The sequence below is a fragment of the Arachis ipaensis genome, chromosome B5 (genome assembly GCF_059453495.1).
Source record: "Arachis ipaensis isolate K30076 ecotype BB chromosome B5, ASM5945349v1, whole genome shotgun sequence".
In the NCBI taxonomy this organism is placed as follows: Eukaryota; Viridiplantae; Streptophyta; class Magnoliopsida; order Fabales; family Fabaceae; genus Arachis; species Arachis ipaensis.
The window spans coordinates 123,883,999-123,901,644 of record NC_142440.1 but is presented as its reverse complement, the minus strand read 5'-3'; positions in this window follow the sequence as shown (position 1 = coordinate 123,901,644).

Below are 17,646 nucleotides of genomic sequence, written 5' to 3'. Positions count from 1 at the left end.
ACTAAATACAGATTAAGGTAAGTACATAACTACATATTGTATTATCCTATCATATTAATCAAGGAAAGAGAGGATTTAGCCACCACTGTTAAAGTGAAGTTTGTTAGAAACAATGAACCTTCTTAAATTTGAAAGAGATTTGAATGTATTCAACATTTCTCTATTTACTACTTAGAGAAATTTTAAATTTTAAACTATAAACCTTAAACCTCAAAATTTAAACACTCCTTCCCTTCAATTATATATAAATATACCCAATACTCCCTTTACTATAAATTAAGTGCAATAGAAACAGTAGTAGAATAGAGAAAGACAGTGAAGAAGTGGAGAAGAGAAAGCATTAAATATATTTTTTTGGAGTTTCACCTTGACTAATTGGGATCCGATTCGAATCGTGCAACTAAATGTTGTGGGCGAGTCTCCTAACGAGAATAACTGCATATACAGGACTTCGAACTCGACACCTACTTAAGCTAATCCTGCGTTGCTTATCATGCGGACCAATCCTTGTTGGTAGATCATTAAATGTAATTTTGTAAAGATTTTATTCTATTTAATTTCAACAGTTTTCTATCATTTTCTTTAATTCATCAAACATTTAAATTTTAAAATTATGTGATATCGAAGAGTACACTTTAGTAACAACTAGTATTTTTGCCAATGAATTATAACTCAAATAGCATAGTCTTCTTATACTCACTTAGATTATATGTTCGAGTCTCACTCCAATCTTTGAAAAAAAAATTAGTATTTTTTTTTTATAGATTTTGGCAGAATAAAATTTATAAAATCAAACTATTTTTATAAAAAAATTGTAGGAGACAAAAGTTTTAGTCAGTTAAAAAAATCAGGATCTCTGTAGATAAATAAAATCAAATATTTTTTAGTTATTATTTTCATGTGAAAGAGTTTAATTTTTCATTAAAAATTAATTTTAACATTCATTATCTAAATCTTGAAAGAATTTAATGTTTATATTTTATACTTTTATATTTGATTAGGTGTTAATTCTATTGCACAAATAAAAAAAATTAATTTTTATTCTCATGATTTAAAATATATATATTTTTACTCTTTACATATATAAAAATATAGTTAGATTTTAGTATGAAATAAATTATATTGATAGTTATAAAATTAACTCAATTAATTTTTTTTGAAACAATTGAATCTTAATTCTAATTATTAATCACAACATTAGTATTCTCTCCAAATTATATGTAATAAATATTTGAAAGAAAAGAAGTAAAAATATAAATTAGAAAGATAAATAGTGAAAATTTGAAACTAAATATAAAAACTAAAAAAGTATGTATATAATAATATATTTTTTATATAAAATAATATTATGAGATATTTTTAATTATATTTAAATATAAATTTAATGTATTTTTTATAATTTTATAAATTTGTTTGAATTATTATTTTATTAATTTTATTTTTGGTAGAACTGAAATGTAGAGAAAGATAGAAAATGAGAAAAAATAGAGAGAAAGATAAAGATTAAAGAAGAAGGAGAGAGAGTTTGTTAATTTTGGAAAAAAATTTTTTATTTTATTTTAATTATAAATAAAAAATATTTTGTGACATATTTTAGTTTGTCAAATTATTAATATAAAATATAAATTATAAGTTATATATATAGAGTGAGAAGGGTAGAGAGAAATAGAGAATGAGAGAGAGGTAGATAAGAAGATGGATAAAAAAAGTTTATTAGTTTTGGAAAGAAATATTTCATCTTAATTTTAAGGTTTAATTACTCTATTGGTCCCTATAGTTTCGCAAAATTTTCAATTAGGTCCCTATACTTTTTTTTCTTTTAATTGGGTCCCTGCACCAAATTTTTTTTTTCAATTCGGTCCCTCTTAACAGTAATTGGTTTAATTATATAAGGATCCAATTAAGAAAAAAAAATTGTAGGGACCCAAATAAAAGGAAAAAAAAGTATAGGGACCTAATTAAAAATAAAATTTGGTGCAATGACTCAATTAAAAAGAAAAAAAGTATAGGGACCTAATTGAAAATTTCATGAAACTATAAGGACCAACAGAGTAATTAAACCTAATTTTAATAAGAGTATCATGTGACATATTTTGATTGTTAAATTAGTAATATAATATAATTATATTTTAATTTTAATTTCAACTTTAATTACAATTAGAGAATGTCATGTTGTACATTTTTATTGTTTCAAGTTATAATTATTAATTAGTCATTGATAATGATATATAAGAGAATTAGAATAGGTGAAAGAATGAGAGAGATAGAGAAAGAAAGAGGGAATAAGAGAGAACTTATTAATTTTAGAAAAAAATATTTAATTTCAATTGTAATAAAAAAATAACATATGACATATTTTAGTTGTAAAATTAGTAATATATAAATAGGTTAATTTTTTACTTAAAAGACATGTGTGGCATTAAATAACTATTATTGATTTTTCTATCTCATTAAAATTTAATTTGAATAAACAATTTAATTAAATTTTTTTAAAAATATTTAAATAATAAATATTTTTATTAAAAATAACTTATAAATACGTTATTTTATATTTGATTTTTTAGTTTTAAAAGTGTATATTTTAAAAGAAAAATGATAAAAAAATTTATTATAAAAAAAGTTATTTTTTTTATTTGGTTTCTAAATATTTAAATTTTGTTTAAAAAATTATAATTTAATTTTAAAAATTACACTAAACATTAATATTATAACTTTTGATAAATTAAAATAAAAAAATTATTTATAAACTTATCCAAATTGGCTTTTAAATAGACAAGTAGAACAATTCGACAGTTCATCTGGTTCATAATCATAATGTGTCACTTTCGTTATTTGCATGCTATTTAAGAAGCCATAAATGAAGAATTTGACTACAAAATTGTTTAAAATACTCTTATTTCATAAGCATTTTCCTTTTTTTTTTTTTGGATAAAAGAATATTATGTGTTTCATCGGGGTACTCATTAATGTTTTTAAAGCATAATACGTTGATAAATCAAAATACTCATGTATGGTAATTTTAATTTTAAAAGGACACATGAAATTAATCTTCAAAGTTTTATTTATTTATACTTTTCAACATTGAAATTCTAATATAATTATATATTAGAATTATTTTATCATATATTTTTTTGTGATATCTCTTTATTTAGAGGAATATCTTTTAGTTTAATTTACAAAACATAACTATTATAATTTTTTTTTGTCAGATGGATTGAATAATTCTTAATTTTAAACATTATAAACTCACACTACATTCACACACACAATATTAAGAATTCTATCTGCTAGCCAAATTTCAAATCCAAATACATTTATTGCAAAGCATAGAAAATTACCACTAAATCAAGGTTTTACATGCACCTTTTTTTTTTTAAATAAAGCTAAAAGTATCAATTTTTAAAAAATAACAGTAATACCAAACCCACTCTTAAAAAAAAGTGACAAATAAAAAAGGCAAAAAACTTATTAAAGATTTAGAAAGAAATTTACAATAAAAAAATTAGGAGTTTAGTTTATTTATATAAATAGCATTTCAAATATTTTCCTTTTCAAATTCTTAACCTATATACACATTAAGCACACATATCTTCTAACTCGATAGGGTAAAGATTAATCTGTTACGAATCTGAGTTCCATTTAAGAGTTTGTTGTTGGCCAATAAAATGGTGCATATACAAGATAGAATTCGAACTCCCAACAATTATTTGAGTAGACGAGTGATTTGACTACTCGACCAATTCAAATTATTATTATTATTATTATTATTATTATTATTATTATTATTATTATTAATTTTTTATTTTATTTATTTTTCTTTTTTGGGTATTGGAAGGGGCACAAGTCCTAAGAAAAATCTAGTTACAAACTAAATGGGTTAAAGTAGTCCCTTTTTCATCATCACTTAAAAAGTTAAAATGTTATCTAGTTGTGGAAGTAAATCACAAAATACAAAAATCAATATTTATATTTAAACTCTTTTTAGTTAAACAATCTCCATATTTACTTCCTCCTCTATAGATTTTTACAAAAAGAATATCTCATTCCTTCTTTTTTCACTCGTTCAATTTTCTAATAAGAGGATTGGGATGAGAAGCTAATTATTTTTCTCCATTTAGGAGCACTGGTACATAGCCGCTACATTTGTTTCTATTACAAACTTCTTGAATTCCATTGTCCAAGCTATTTCAAGTCCCCTCAACACATTGCTCAACTCTGCCGTGAAAGTTGTATCTCTTTCCAGATGTTTAGAGAAGTTGGTGATCCACTTTCTTTTGTCGTTTTTCAATAGGGCTTCGCAACTGATGTTCTCAGGGTTTCTTTACGTCGTCCATCAGAGTTCAATTTCATCCATCCTCTTGGTGGCGGGATCCAACAAATCTGCTCCACCGTTCTTATTATGTTCTTTTTGACTAGATATGCCCTATTCATGGTCTCTTTGATCTCCTTAGCTTGTTTGATTATCTTTGCATATTTGTTTGGTGGTCTTTTATAATTCTGATTATGTAATTCCTTATTGTTAGAATCAAGAGAGAAATCTGAAGAAAGTATTTTGTGTATTATTCAGTGTGTAGAAAAGTACAATGTACAAAGGGTATATATAGGTGTTAGAAGAATCAGAGTAATAGAAGTATACAATCCTATAATTAATATACAGATATGCTATATAAATATAAATAATACTAATTGATCTAATATTGATTCTAATTTATTCTCTAACATCCCCCCTTAAACTCAAGTGGGAGCTAAGGATACCATCTTGAGTTTGGATACCAAGGGTCCGAAAACGAGTCCGATGATGAGCCTTCTTGAAGATATCAACAGTCTGATCCAGTATTCCAACAGCGATGAGACAAACGGCATCAATAAGGATGCGTTGCCGAACAAAGTGACAATCAATCTCAATGTGTTTGGTGTGTTCATGAAACACATCATTATGGGCAATCTAAATAGCACTGCGGTTGTCACAAAAAAATTAGTTGGGGATGACTGCGGTGCACCCAAGTCTTCGAGAAGCCAACGAATCGAGACAACCTCAGTAGTGGTATCAGTGAGAGCACGGTATTCAGCTTCCGTGCTTGATCGAGCAGTGAACGTTTGCTTCTTAGCTCGCTAGGAAATGAGAGAGTTGCCAAGAGATAAACAATAACCAGTAGTAGAACGACGATCAGTGGGATCACCAGCCTAATCAGCATCTGAGTGCGTCTGAAGGGATAAAGAGTAGGATTATCCAAAATAATACCATCCATAGGAGTAAAACAAACATTAGGCTCAAAAAGAGTAGACTCAGTGCGACTATTTGTAATACCGGCTTGAGCAAGAAGATCCGAAGCATACTTAGCTTGAGAGCGATAGATACCATCATCTGTGGATATGACCTCAAGACCAAGAAAATAACTGAGAGAACCAAGATCTTTCATCTCAAAAATATGGTGAAGGGAGGCCTTGAGATAAGAGATACCATTAACATCATCTCTAGTAATGATCATGTCATGAACATACAAAAGCAGAAGAATAACTCCACGTTCACTTTTACGAATAAAGAGAGCATTCTCATGAAATCTGCAAATGAAACCGAGATTGCATATAGTGGTGTTGAACTTGTCAAACCATTCACGAGGAGCTTGCTTAAGACCATAAAGTGCCTTGCGAAGGAGACAGACTTTGCTAGAAGGACAAGGATAACCTAGAGGGGTTTCATATAGAATTTCTTTTTCAAATCTCCATTAAGAAATGCATTCCTCACGTCCATCTGACTGAGAGACCATTTTTTGACCATAGCAATGGCAAGAAGAGCTCGAATAGATGTGAGACAAGTAACAGGAGCAAAAGTCTCTTCATAGTCAATACCATACTCTTGCGTACAACCTTGAGCAAAAGGCTTGTAGTGCGAAAATCTACTTCCGGGGCCCACTTAGTGAGTGTTTGGGCTGAGCTTTAGTGTCTCCCACGTGCTAGGACTCCCTAGGGGTGTTGAACGCTGGCTAAAGGCCCCTTTTTGGGCGTTGGACGCTGGTCACCTTCTTGTGGGCGTTGGACGCCAGAACAGGGTTGGTGGCTGGCATTGAACGCCAGTTTTAGTCCTTCAATTCTGAAGCAAAGTATAGACTATTATATATTTCTGGAAAGCCCTGGATGTTAGCTTTCCATAGCCGTTGAGAGCGCACCATTTGGACTTGTGTAGCTCCAGAAAATCTCCTTCGAGTGCACAAAGGTCAGATCCTGACAGCATCTACAGTGCTTTCTCTGCCTCTAAATCAGACTTTTGCTTTAGCTCCTCAATTTCAGCCAAAAAATACCTGAAATTGCGTAACAACACACAAAATCAAAGTAGAATCCAAAAATGTGAATTTTACACTAAAACCTATGAAAACATAATAAAACTTAAACAAAACATGCTAAAAACTATATGAAAATGATGCCAAAAAGCATATAAAATGATGCTAAAAATACCCATTAGGGATCTCATCATTGGCGTTCAACGCCAGATTGCTCCCTTCAGATTTGGCCTCAGCTTCAGTAGTGATGGCCTTGCACTCTTCTCTTGGGTTTACTTCAGTATTATTAGGAAGAGTGTTAGGAGGAGTCTCAGGAATTTTCTTGCTCAGTTGACCAACTTGTACCTCCAAATTTCTGATGGAGGACCTTGTTTCAGTTATGAAACTATGAGTGGTCTTAGAGAGGTTGGAGACTATAGTGACTAAGTCATAAAGGCTCTGCATAGGAGTCTCCATATGTTCCTGAGAAGATGGGAATGGTGGCTTGTTGTTGAACCTATTCTGGATTCTTCCACCTTGATTATTATTGAAGCCTTGCTGAGGCTTCTATTGATCCTTCTATGAAAGGTTAGGATGATTTCTCCATGAGGGGTTGTAGGTGTTTCCATAGGTTTTTCCCATGTAATTCACCTCCTCCATCATGGGTTGGTCAAGATCATAAGCTTCTACTTCAGAGGAAGCTTCTTGGGTTACTGCGTTGCAGCTTGCATTCCAGTCAAATGCTGAGAGATCATATTGACCTGTTGGGTCAAGATCTTGTTCTGAGCCAATATGGCATTCAGGGTGTCTACTTCAAGAACTCCTTTCTTCTGAGCTACCCCATTATTCACAGGGTTTCTCTCAGAAGTATGCATGAATTGGTTGTTTGCAACCATCTCAATGAGTTCTCTTACTTCTGCAGGAATTTTCTTCAAGTGGAGTGATCCACCTGCAGAGCTGTCCAATGATATTTTGGAAATCTCAGACAAACCATTATAGAAGATGCCTAGGATAGACCATTATGAGAGCATGTGAGAAGGACATCTCCTAATCAGTTGCTTGTATCTTTCCCAAGCTTCATAGAGGGATTCACCTTCTCTTTGTCTGAAGGTTTGAACTTCCACTCTGATTTTGCTCATCTTTTGAGGAGGAAAGAACTTGGCCAAGAAAGCATTGACTAATTTTTTCCAGGAGTCTAGGCTTTCCTTAGGTTGAGAATCCAACCATATCCTAGCTCTATCTCTAACTGCAAAGGGAAAGAGCATAAGTCTGTAGACCTCAGGATCCACTCCATTGGTCTTAACAGTGTCACAGATCTGCAAGAATTTAGATAGAAACTGATGTGGATCTTCCAGTGGAAGTTCATGGAATTTACAATTCTGTTGCATTAGAGAGATGATGATTGGATTTTTGACGGTTTAGAATTTCACTAATGAATTCTCGTTGTAAAGTATAGTTCCTAAACCAACAATAATCCTTTCATACAAAAATTTGTTTGTCACTAAAACAAACCCTTAAATTTATAAACCGAAGTATTGAACCTCGGGTCGTTCTCCCTAGGAATTACAATAAAGTGTCTTGTTATTGGTTATGAGTTATTTTGGGGTTTTGGATAAGAAGCATGAAAAGTAAATGGCAATGAAAATAAACTAACAACTATAAAAGGCTCTTGGTAAGGAGTGAAAATTAGAAGTCCTATCCTAGTTATCCTTCTCAATTGTGATGAGAATTGTTCATTGCTACCACTTAGTTAACCCTTACTAAATAAAGGAAAGTCAAGTGGGTGAATTGACTTGAGCCACAAGTTCTAGCCAACTCCCAAGGAAAGACTAGCTTTAGTGCACTCCAAACCAATTAGCAATCTCTCCAATTATCAACCAACAAAGGAATTAGATAACTCAAGTGTCACTAATTACTCTACCTAGGCCAAGAGGAACAAAATCTACACTAAAACTAAAAGAGACATTTCAACAAACACATAAAGTGCAATAGAAGTAAACATTATTAAATGCAAGAATTAAAGGAATCTACAACTACAAAAACAAGAGGTCAACAATAGAAAAGCAAAGAAGAACAATTATTATGAATTACCTCTCATTGAATTGGAAGAATGTAGAAGGAACAATACTAGATCTACAACAAAATATAAGAACAACATAAAGGAAATTATAACAAAAGAATAGAAGAAGATGAATGTAGCAACAAAGAATTGAAAAGTAGAAGTAGAAGAAAACAAAGATTAAAATCTAGATCTAAGAACTAAACCTAATCCTAATCCTAATTCTAGAGAGAAGAGAGAGCTTCTCTCTCTAGAAACTAACTCTAAACTACTAAACTAAGCTAAAACTAAACTAATGGTAACTAACTTCTAAAGTATGAAAAGTATCTTCATTCCCCCTTCAATCCTTGGCTTAAATAGCATCAGAAATGAGTTGGATTGGGCCCACAAGGCTTTAGAATTCGCTGGCCACGTTTTGCTTTAAGTGAACCAGGTGGCAGCAACGGCGCATGCGCGTACTATGCGCGTACGCGTCACCATGCGCAGTTCAGCCATAGCAAATCTTATATCGTTTCGAAGCCCCGGATGTTAGCTTTCCAACCCAACTGGAACCGCATCATTTGGACCTCTGTAGCTCAAGTTATGGCCGATTAAGTGCGAAGAGGTCAGGCTTGACAGCTTTTTGGTTCCATCATTTCTTCATGAGTTCTCAAACTTTACATGCTTTTTCTTCATTCCCTTAATCCAATCTTTGCCTCCTAAATCTGAAATCACTTAACAAACATATCAAGGCATCTAATAGAATCAAGGTGAATTAAATTTAGCTATTTTAAGTCCTAAAAAGCATGTTTTCACTCTTAAGCACAATTAAGGGAGAAGTTATAAAACCATGCTATTTCATTGAATAAATGTGGGTAAAAGTTGATAAAATCCCTAAAAATCAATACAAGATAAACCCTACAAATGGGGTTTATCAACCTCCCCACACTTAATCCAAGCATGTCCTCATGCTTAAGCCAAGAGAGAAACAAAGGGTATCAACATTTATTCCATGTAAATAAACTATATGCAACCTAAACTATATGCAACTAAATGCAAAATGGTTTTACCTACTTGGTTAAAAATAAATCAATCCTCCAAGTCATACGTGCACAAGTAGGGCCAAGATCATATAACGATTCATGAATCCTACCAATTCGAATATCAAAATGAAGTTCAAGTAGACTTGCGAGAAGAACGCTCATGAAAGCCGGGAATCAAGGAATTGAGCATCGAACCCTCACCGGAAGTGTTTGCACTCTAGTCGCTCGGTGTTTGGGGTTGATTCTCTCAATTCTCCCCTAATCATGCTTTCCAAGATTTGTTTTTCTTCTAACAATCAACAATTATTCAATGCATGCATACATGTATCATGAGGTCTTTTCTTTAGGTTGTAATGGGGCTAGGGTCAAGGTAGGATCATATATGGCTAGTGGACTTAGGATTTGAATCTTTGATTAACTTAAACTTTCCCACCTAACCTATATAATGACCTATACAATTAAGTACTAATCTAACTACCCATTCCTCACTTTTTCACATACTCATGCATTTTCTTTTCATTTCACAACACTTATGCATTGATTCTTATTGAGCTTCACTTTGGGGCATTTTGTCCCCTTTATTGCTCTTCTTTTTTTTTTTCTTTCTTTTTCTATATACATTTTTTTCTTTTCTTTTCTTTTTTTCTTTTTCACTTTTATTTCTTTTTCTTTTTCTTTCAAACTATACACAAGAACATCAATGCATAAGGTCTATACATTTAATTAATACATGAGTATGTACCAATTCCCCAATATAAAAATACAAAACACAAACACCCTTTTATCCCAACCAATGTTCCAAAGTTTTCCCACTCTTGGATGACACTCACACTCACTAGCCTAAGCCAATCAAAGATCCAAATAAAGGACATTCATTGTTTTCCGCTTTAAGGCTTGTAATGTGCTAAAATAAGAACAAGTGGGTTAAGCGTAGGCTCAAAATCGGCTAACAAAGGAGAGTAAAAGGTAAGGCTATTTGGATAAGTGAACTAATGAAATGATGGCCTCAATCATATAAATGCATGAATACAAGGAATAATGGGACATATAGATTCAAACAAATCAAAGATTACAATCATAGAAAGAGAACAATTACACGCAAGAAGGAAAATAAGTGGTTATAAGATGTAACCACACCATTAGGCTCAAATCTCATAAGCTTGTGTTCTTAGCTCAAAACCATGTTCCAAAATAAATTTTTTCAAGCAAGTTCAAAAAAAATTTTCAAATTGGTAGGGTGCCCTAAAAACATAGTTTTTTTTTTTTTTTTGGAAAAGAAATCATCACCATAACCAAGTAGTGACAAACCCCAATTTGAGGGTTTATCTTGTGCTGATTTCAGGGGTTTTATCAATGATTCCACACACTTTCTATATGAAAATACAAGATTTTGCATTCCTTTCCTAGTCTCGCCTCATGAATGAAAACATGCTTATTTCGCACTAAAATAGATACATTTCTAATCTTCTCTTGATGCCATTCGATGCCGTGACTTGTGTGTTAAGTGGTTTCAGGATATAGAGTAGGAATGGACCGAAAGAGAGAAGGAAGACGGGTACAAAGGAAGGAAGCATGAGGATTAAGCTTTGAAAATTTCCGCATGGGCGCGTGCGCGCACCTTGCGCGCCCGCGCGGATAGGGTAACGTGGAGCCAAAGCCAAGAGCCGGCTTGAGAAGCGGCTAAGCCAGGATCTTCATGGGTGCGCACGCGTACATCACGCCTCCGCGCACATTACAAAACGTCTCAACGGCGCGTGCGCGTACCTTGCGCGTGCGCGCCGATTTGCGAATATGATTTTTTAAAAAGAAGTCACGTGACTTAGGCGTGGAGGCAGTTAAGGATCCCACTTTTGGGGAAACACCTTGGCGGGAAAAGCTTAAGAAGACCAAAGGAGTAAGGGTTAAGGACACTTAGTTAGTTCATTTTTAGATCTAGATATTTTTTTGGGAGAGGAGAGTTAGTTACACTTTGGGGAGAAGAAGAGGGAGATTCCAAGCTTCACTAGGGTTCATCCTCATCTAATTTCTGAATTTTCAATGACTTTTTGGTGACATCCATTACAATTCTCACTCCACTTTGTTCATGTCATAGATTTTCTTCTCCAATTTCAAGTAGTAGATGCAATTGATCAATTCTCATAGATCTAGAATTCAACTTTGTAATTTTGGATTTCATCTCTATTTTGAGAATTCGATTTTCATTGCTACTCTTTGAGACTTGTTGTTAGATCTTTGTGTTGCAATACTCTCAATTCGACTTTTCTTCTCATTTTACTATGACTTTCCTTCTTGCTCATCACATGTTTGATAAAATGACAACACTAGCTATGGAGTAGAATTTTCACCCTTGGCATAGGGTTTGGTCCTTGGAAGAAGTTGAATAGTTGTATCAATAGTTGATTTGGAATTAGGGATTGCTAGTTGGCTTGGAGTGCACTAAAGCTAGATTCTCATAAGGTGAAGCTAGGACTTGTGACTCAAGTTGATTGCTTTCATTTGACCTCCCTCTATACCTAGGGGATAACTAAATGAAGCAAGGCCTAATTGATTGTCAACATTGAATGGATTATAAGGATAGAATTTCTAATGCCAACCCTAAGCCAAGTCTTTTGATAATTGATTGTTTGTTTCTCATTACTTTGCTAAAACCTTCAAAGAATTCCAACAAGGCTTACTAAATCAATAAGATGCACACTTTGGCAATTCCAAGGGAGAACGACTCGGGAGACTAGTACTCTCGGATATAGATTGTAGATTTGTTTGATGAAGGATTTTGCGTCGGTTTAGACTATACTACGATTGATCATTTGATAATTTCTATACCGGCAAAAAAATTCATTTGTCAAAATGGCGCCGTTGCCGGGGAGTTTGCTTAGTGTGCCATGTTATTGTTTTGGATTAAGCGTGTATATATGTACATAGTTGCACTTCATTGTAAACTGCTCAATTGACTAACTCCTCATCGTTACAATGAATTCCAATTTCCCTTCATTGCATGACGCGTTCACAACCGAATCCGAGCTTAGCCCCTTTTGATCCGGAAATAGAACGAACTTTGTTTCATATTAGGCAAGCTCGGAGGCGGCTAAGATTCGGAAAAGGTGAAGAGGTTTTCACCACCTCAACCACCTTACTAGAAGTGAACATTGAACCGTCACTCAAAGAAGGCATTAATCATACTCCCATCAATCTCACTAACAATTCTTCTTTTGTTTTAGGTACTAATACCATGGACGCTCCAAGGAGAGTTACCATCAAGGAAGCGGGTGCACCGGATTATGTCCTTCAACCCCTTCATGTAACTCACCCCAATTTGAATGCGAACTTTGAATTGAAGACCGCTTTGATCAACCTCCTACCCAAGTTTCACGGGCTTCCCGCACAAGACCCTATTCGACATCTCAAAGACTTCCATCGCATATGCTCGACTACTAGACGGGAAGGGTCCGATGAAGTTGCTATATGGTTGTTTGCTTTCCCTTTCTCTCTTGAGGACAAGGCCAAAGAATGGTTCTACACCCTCTCTAGTGAAGTTACCTCCGATTGGGACCTACTTAGAAGGGGGTTCTTGGATAAATTCTTGCCCCCGGAAAAGATGGATAGGCTAAGGAAGGAAATGTCTTGTATTGTGCAAGGTGAGACGGAACCACTCTATGAGTATTGGGAACGGTTTTGCAAGCTACTAGATGCATGCCCTAATCACATGATCGACACTCAAGTATTGCTTGGATACATATGTCAAGGGATGCGAGAGCAAGATAGAACCCTCTTGGACACTTCTAGCAATGGTTCTTTGTCCAAATATAAAACCGCGGAGGAGGCATGGCAACTTATTATTGATTTAGCCGAATCCAATCAACATATGAGGCGAAGAGTCAACCGTCCAAGGACTGTGAACGAGGTATCAACTAGTAGTGAAGCCACCGCTCTAACTCAATCCTTGAATGAGATGACATCCGTCTTGAGGCAACTCCAATTGAACCAACAACAACCACAACAACCTCAATCATATCAACAACACCATCCACCACCTCAACAACACAATCAACAATTGGTCCCTCAAAGAGTATGTGGCATTTGCTCTTGCTACTCTCACCACACGGATGAGTGCCCAAGCCTTCAAGAAGACAACACCTTGGCGGCCACCCATAATTTCTATGACCGCCCTAATCAAGGGTACTACCAAGGAGGTAATCCTAACCAAGGGCACCCTTATCAAGGAGGAGGCTACAACCAAGGAATTGGACACAATAATCAAAATTGGAAAGACAATCATCAACAAGGGAATAGGGACAACAACAACAATGGAGGAGGTCAAAGATGGAATAACAACTCGCAAAATTTCTCACAAAACCGACCATACAACTTACAAAATCAACCATACAATCAACAAAACCCACAAAGAAACTACCAAACATATCAACCACCACATCAAAGACCACCACCCAACTAATCACAAACTCCTCAACTCACATATGCAACCACCCCCTCCAACCAAGACGAAACACTCCGGACCATTATCCAAGGCCAAAAGGAATTACAAAACACACTTGCTTCCGGTCTCACCGGCCTCACCTCTACACTACAAGCTCTTCTTGCACGCATGGACACATCATCGACCCCCACTCCTCAACCCCCAATCCAAAGTGTCATTCCCTCTCAACCTCAACCAAATCCAAAAGGGGGCATCAATGCCATCACCCTTAGATCCGGTACACAACTAAAAGAAAAGGAAGCAAAGGACCCAAGTCCTATCACAACCGCCCAAGAGGAAGAGAGAATAGATATAGAAGAGGTAGTGGAAGAGGAGACACCACAAGCCATAGTTGAGGATGAAGCCCAACCAACAAGGGAGACAACCAAGGCCAAAAGAACCTTGGAAGAAGAAATTGCTCAACCACTTCCATTTCCAACACTTGCAAAGAAAGCTAAAAAGCGCATAGAACTCGACCCCAAAATGGTAGAAATGTTCAAGAAAGTTGAGGTAACCATCCCCCTCTTTGATGCCATCCATCAAGTTCCTAGATATGCCAAATTCCTCAAAGATTTATGCATAAACAAGGATAGAATTCTTGAATTGGAAACCATCCCATTGGGGAGTTCTATTTCCGCTTTAATAGGAACATTGCCAGAGAAGTGTGATGACCCGGGCCCTTGTATGGTCACTTGCACCGTCAATGGAGTTCAATTTAGAGATTGTATGTGTGACCTCGGAGCATGTGTTAGCATCATGCCGCTCTCCGTTTACCGGGTATTGAAGTTGCCACCACTAAAAAGGTCGACGGCAAGATTTGTCCTAGCGGATAAAAGCATAATAACCGTAGCAGGTGTTGCGGAAGATGTATTGGTGAATATAAAGGGGTTGGTGTTTCCGATTGACTTCTATGTCCTTGAAATGCCGTCAAGCGAAACCGAGAGAGCATCATCTATCCTACTTGGAAGGCCATTCTTGAGAACTTCTAGATTTAAGCTTGATGCTTACTCGGGGAACTACTCATTTGAAATAGATGGGAGAATTGTAAGCTTTAGCCTAGAAGAAGCAATGAAGCATCCACCGGAGAACCACTCTCTATTTCGGTGTGACCCAATCGATAACATAGTAGCCGAAGTGCATCTTGCAAGATTAGATGAGAAGTGCATGGTCGAAGAAGCCATTGAAAAGTCAAGCGAACTAAATACCACACATCATACAAACCATCCGGAAACTCAAACTTCAAGGAATGACAAGAAGATGGAATTGAAGCCACTACCACCTCACTTAAGGTATTCATACCTTGATGAAGCCCAAAAGCTGCCCGTGATAATTGCACAAGAGTTAACTCCTCAACAAGAAGAAAAATTGCTGAATGTATTGAGGAAAAACAAAAGGGCAATTGGGTGGAGTTTGGCGGATCTAGTGGGAATAAGCCCCCTAGTATGCGAGCACCGCATATTTCTTGAAGAAGGAGCAAGACCGGTCCGACAACCTCAAAGGAGACTTAACCCAACCATTCTTGAGGTGGTAAAGAAAGAAGTCACTAAGCTACTTGAAGCGGACATCATCTATCCTATCTCGGATAGCGAATGGGTAAGCCCGGTCCAAGTAGTGCCAAAGAAGTCCGGAGTGACAACAATCAAAAACGAAAGTGGTGAACTTATAGCAACAAGAGTGCAGAATTCTTGGAGAGTATGCATAGACTACCGAAGATTGAATACGGCCACAAGGAAAGATCACTTTCCACTACCATTTATCGATCAAATGCTTGATCGGTTAGCCGGTAAATCATACTATTGTTTTCTTGATGGCAACTCCGGATACTTCCAAATTCATATTGCTCTAGAAGACCAAGAAAAAACTACATTTACTTGCCCCTTTGGAACGTATGCTTACAAGCGTATGCCATTTGGCCTATGCAATGCACCGGCAATGTTTCAAAGATGCATGATGAGCCTATTTGCGGACTTTCTAGAGCAATCGATGGAAGTTTTCATGGATGATTTTAGTGTGTATGGTGAGTCATTTGAGCATTGCTTAGGTAACTGGTGCACGAAATTGTGATCTCTGATAATGGCTCCAAAGGCTTGGTGCTCTAATCTCAATACATAATTGTCACAACTTCGACACAACTAACCAGCAAGTGCACTGGGTCGTCCAAGTAATACCTTACGTGAGTAAGGGTCGAATCCCACGGAGATTGTTGGTATGAAGCAAGCTATGGTCACCTTGCAATTCTCAGTCAGGCGGATATAAAGTGATAATGGTGTTTTCGAATATGATATAATAAAATAGGGATAGAGATACTTATGTAATTCATTGGTAGGAATTTCAGATAAGCGAATGGAGGTGCTTTCGTTCCTCTGAACCTCTGCTTTCCTGCTATCTTCATCCAATCGGTCTTACTCCTTTCCATGGCTGGCTTTATGCAAGGGCATCACTGTTGTCAGTGGCTACATCCCCTCCTCTCAGTGAATAATATGCTCACGCACCCTGTCACGGCACGTCTATTCATCTGTCGGTTCCCGATCATGCTGGAATAGGATTCACCCTCCTTTTGCGTCTGTCACTAACGCCCAGCACTCGCGAGTTTGAAGCTCGTCACAGTCATTCAATCATTGAATCCTACTTAGAATACCACAGACAAGGTTTAGACCTTCCGGATTCTCTTGAATGCCGCCATCATTCTAGCTTACGCCACGAAGATTCTGGTTAGGAGATCTAAGAGATATTCATTTTAGCTTTATTTCATGTAGAACGGAGGTGTTTGTCAGGCACGTGTTCATAGGGGAGATGGTGATGAGCGTCACACATAATCATCACCATCATCACGTTCTTGGGTGCGAATGGATATCTTAGAAGCGAAATAAGATGAATTGAATAGAAAACAGTAGTACTTTCATTAATCTTTGAGGAACAGCAGAGCTCCACACCTTAATCTTTGGAGTGCAGAAACTCTACCGTTAAGAATACATAAGTGAGAGGTCCAGGCATGGCCGAGATGGCCAGCCCCCTAAAACGTGATCAATAGTCTCCTAAGATGAACAATGAATTAAAACTAAGACCAAAGATGCCTAATACAATGGTAAAAGGTCCTATTTATAATAAACTAGCTACTAGGGTTTACATGAGTAAGTAATTGATGCATAAATCCACTTCCTGGGCCCACTTGGTGTGTGTTTGGGCTGAGCCTGAGTGTTGCACGTGTAGAGGTCATTTGTGGAGTTGAACGCCAGCTTTTGTGCCAGTTTGGGCGTTCAACTCTGGTTTTGGCTCCTTTTCTGACGCTGGATGCCAGATTTGGGTAGAAGGCTGGCGTTGAACGCCAGTTTACGTCGTCAATTCTTGGCCAAAGTATGAACTATTATACATTGCTGGAAAGCCCTGGATGTCTACTTTCCAACGCAATTAGAAGCGCGCCATTTTGAGTTCTGTAGCTCCATAAAATCCACTTTGAGTGCAGGGAGGTCAGAATCCAACAGCATCAGCAGTCCTTCTTCAACCTCTGAATCTGATTTCTGCTCAAGTCCCTCAATTTCAGCCAGAAAATACCTGAAATCACAGAAAAACACACAAACTCATAGTAAAGTCCAGAAATGTGAATTTAACATAAAAACTAATGAAAACATCCCTAAAAGTAGCTGAATCATACTAAAAACATACTAAAAACAATGTCAAAAAGCGTATAAATTATCCGCTCATCACAACACCAAACTTAAATTGTTGCTTGTCCCCAAGCAACTGAAAACCAAATAGGATAAAAAGAAGAGAATATACTATAAATTATAAACTATCAATGAAACAGAGCTTCAATCATATGAGCGGGACTTATAG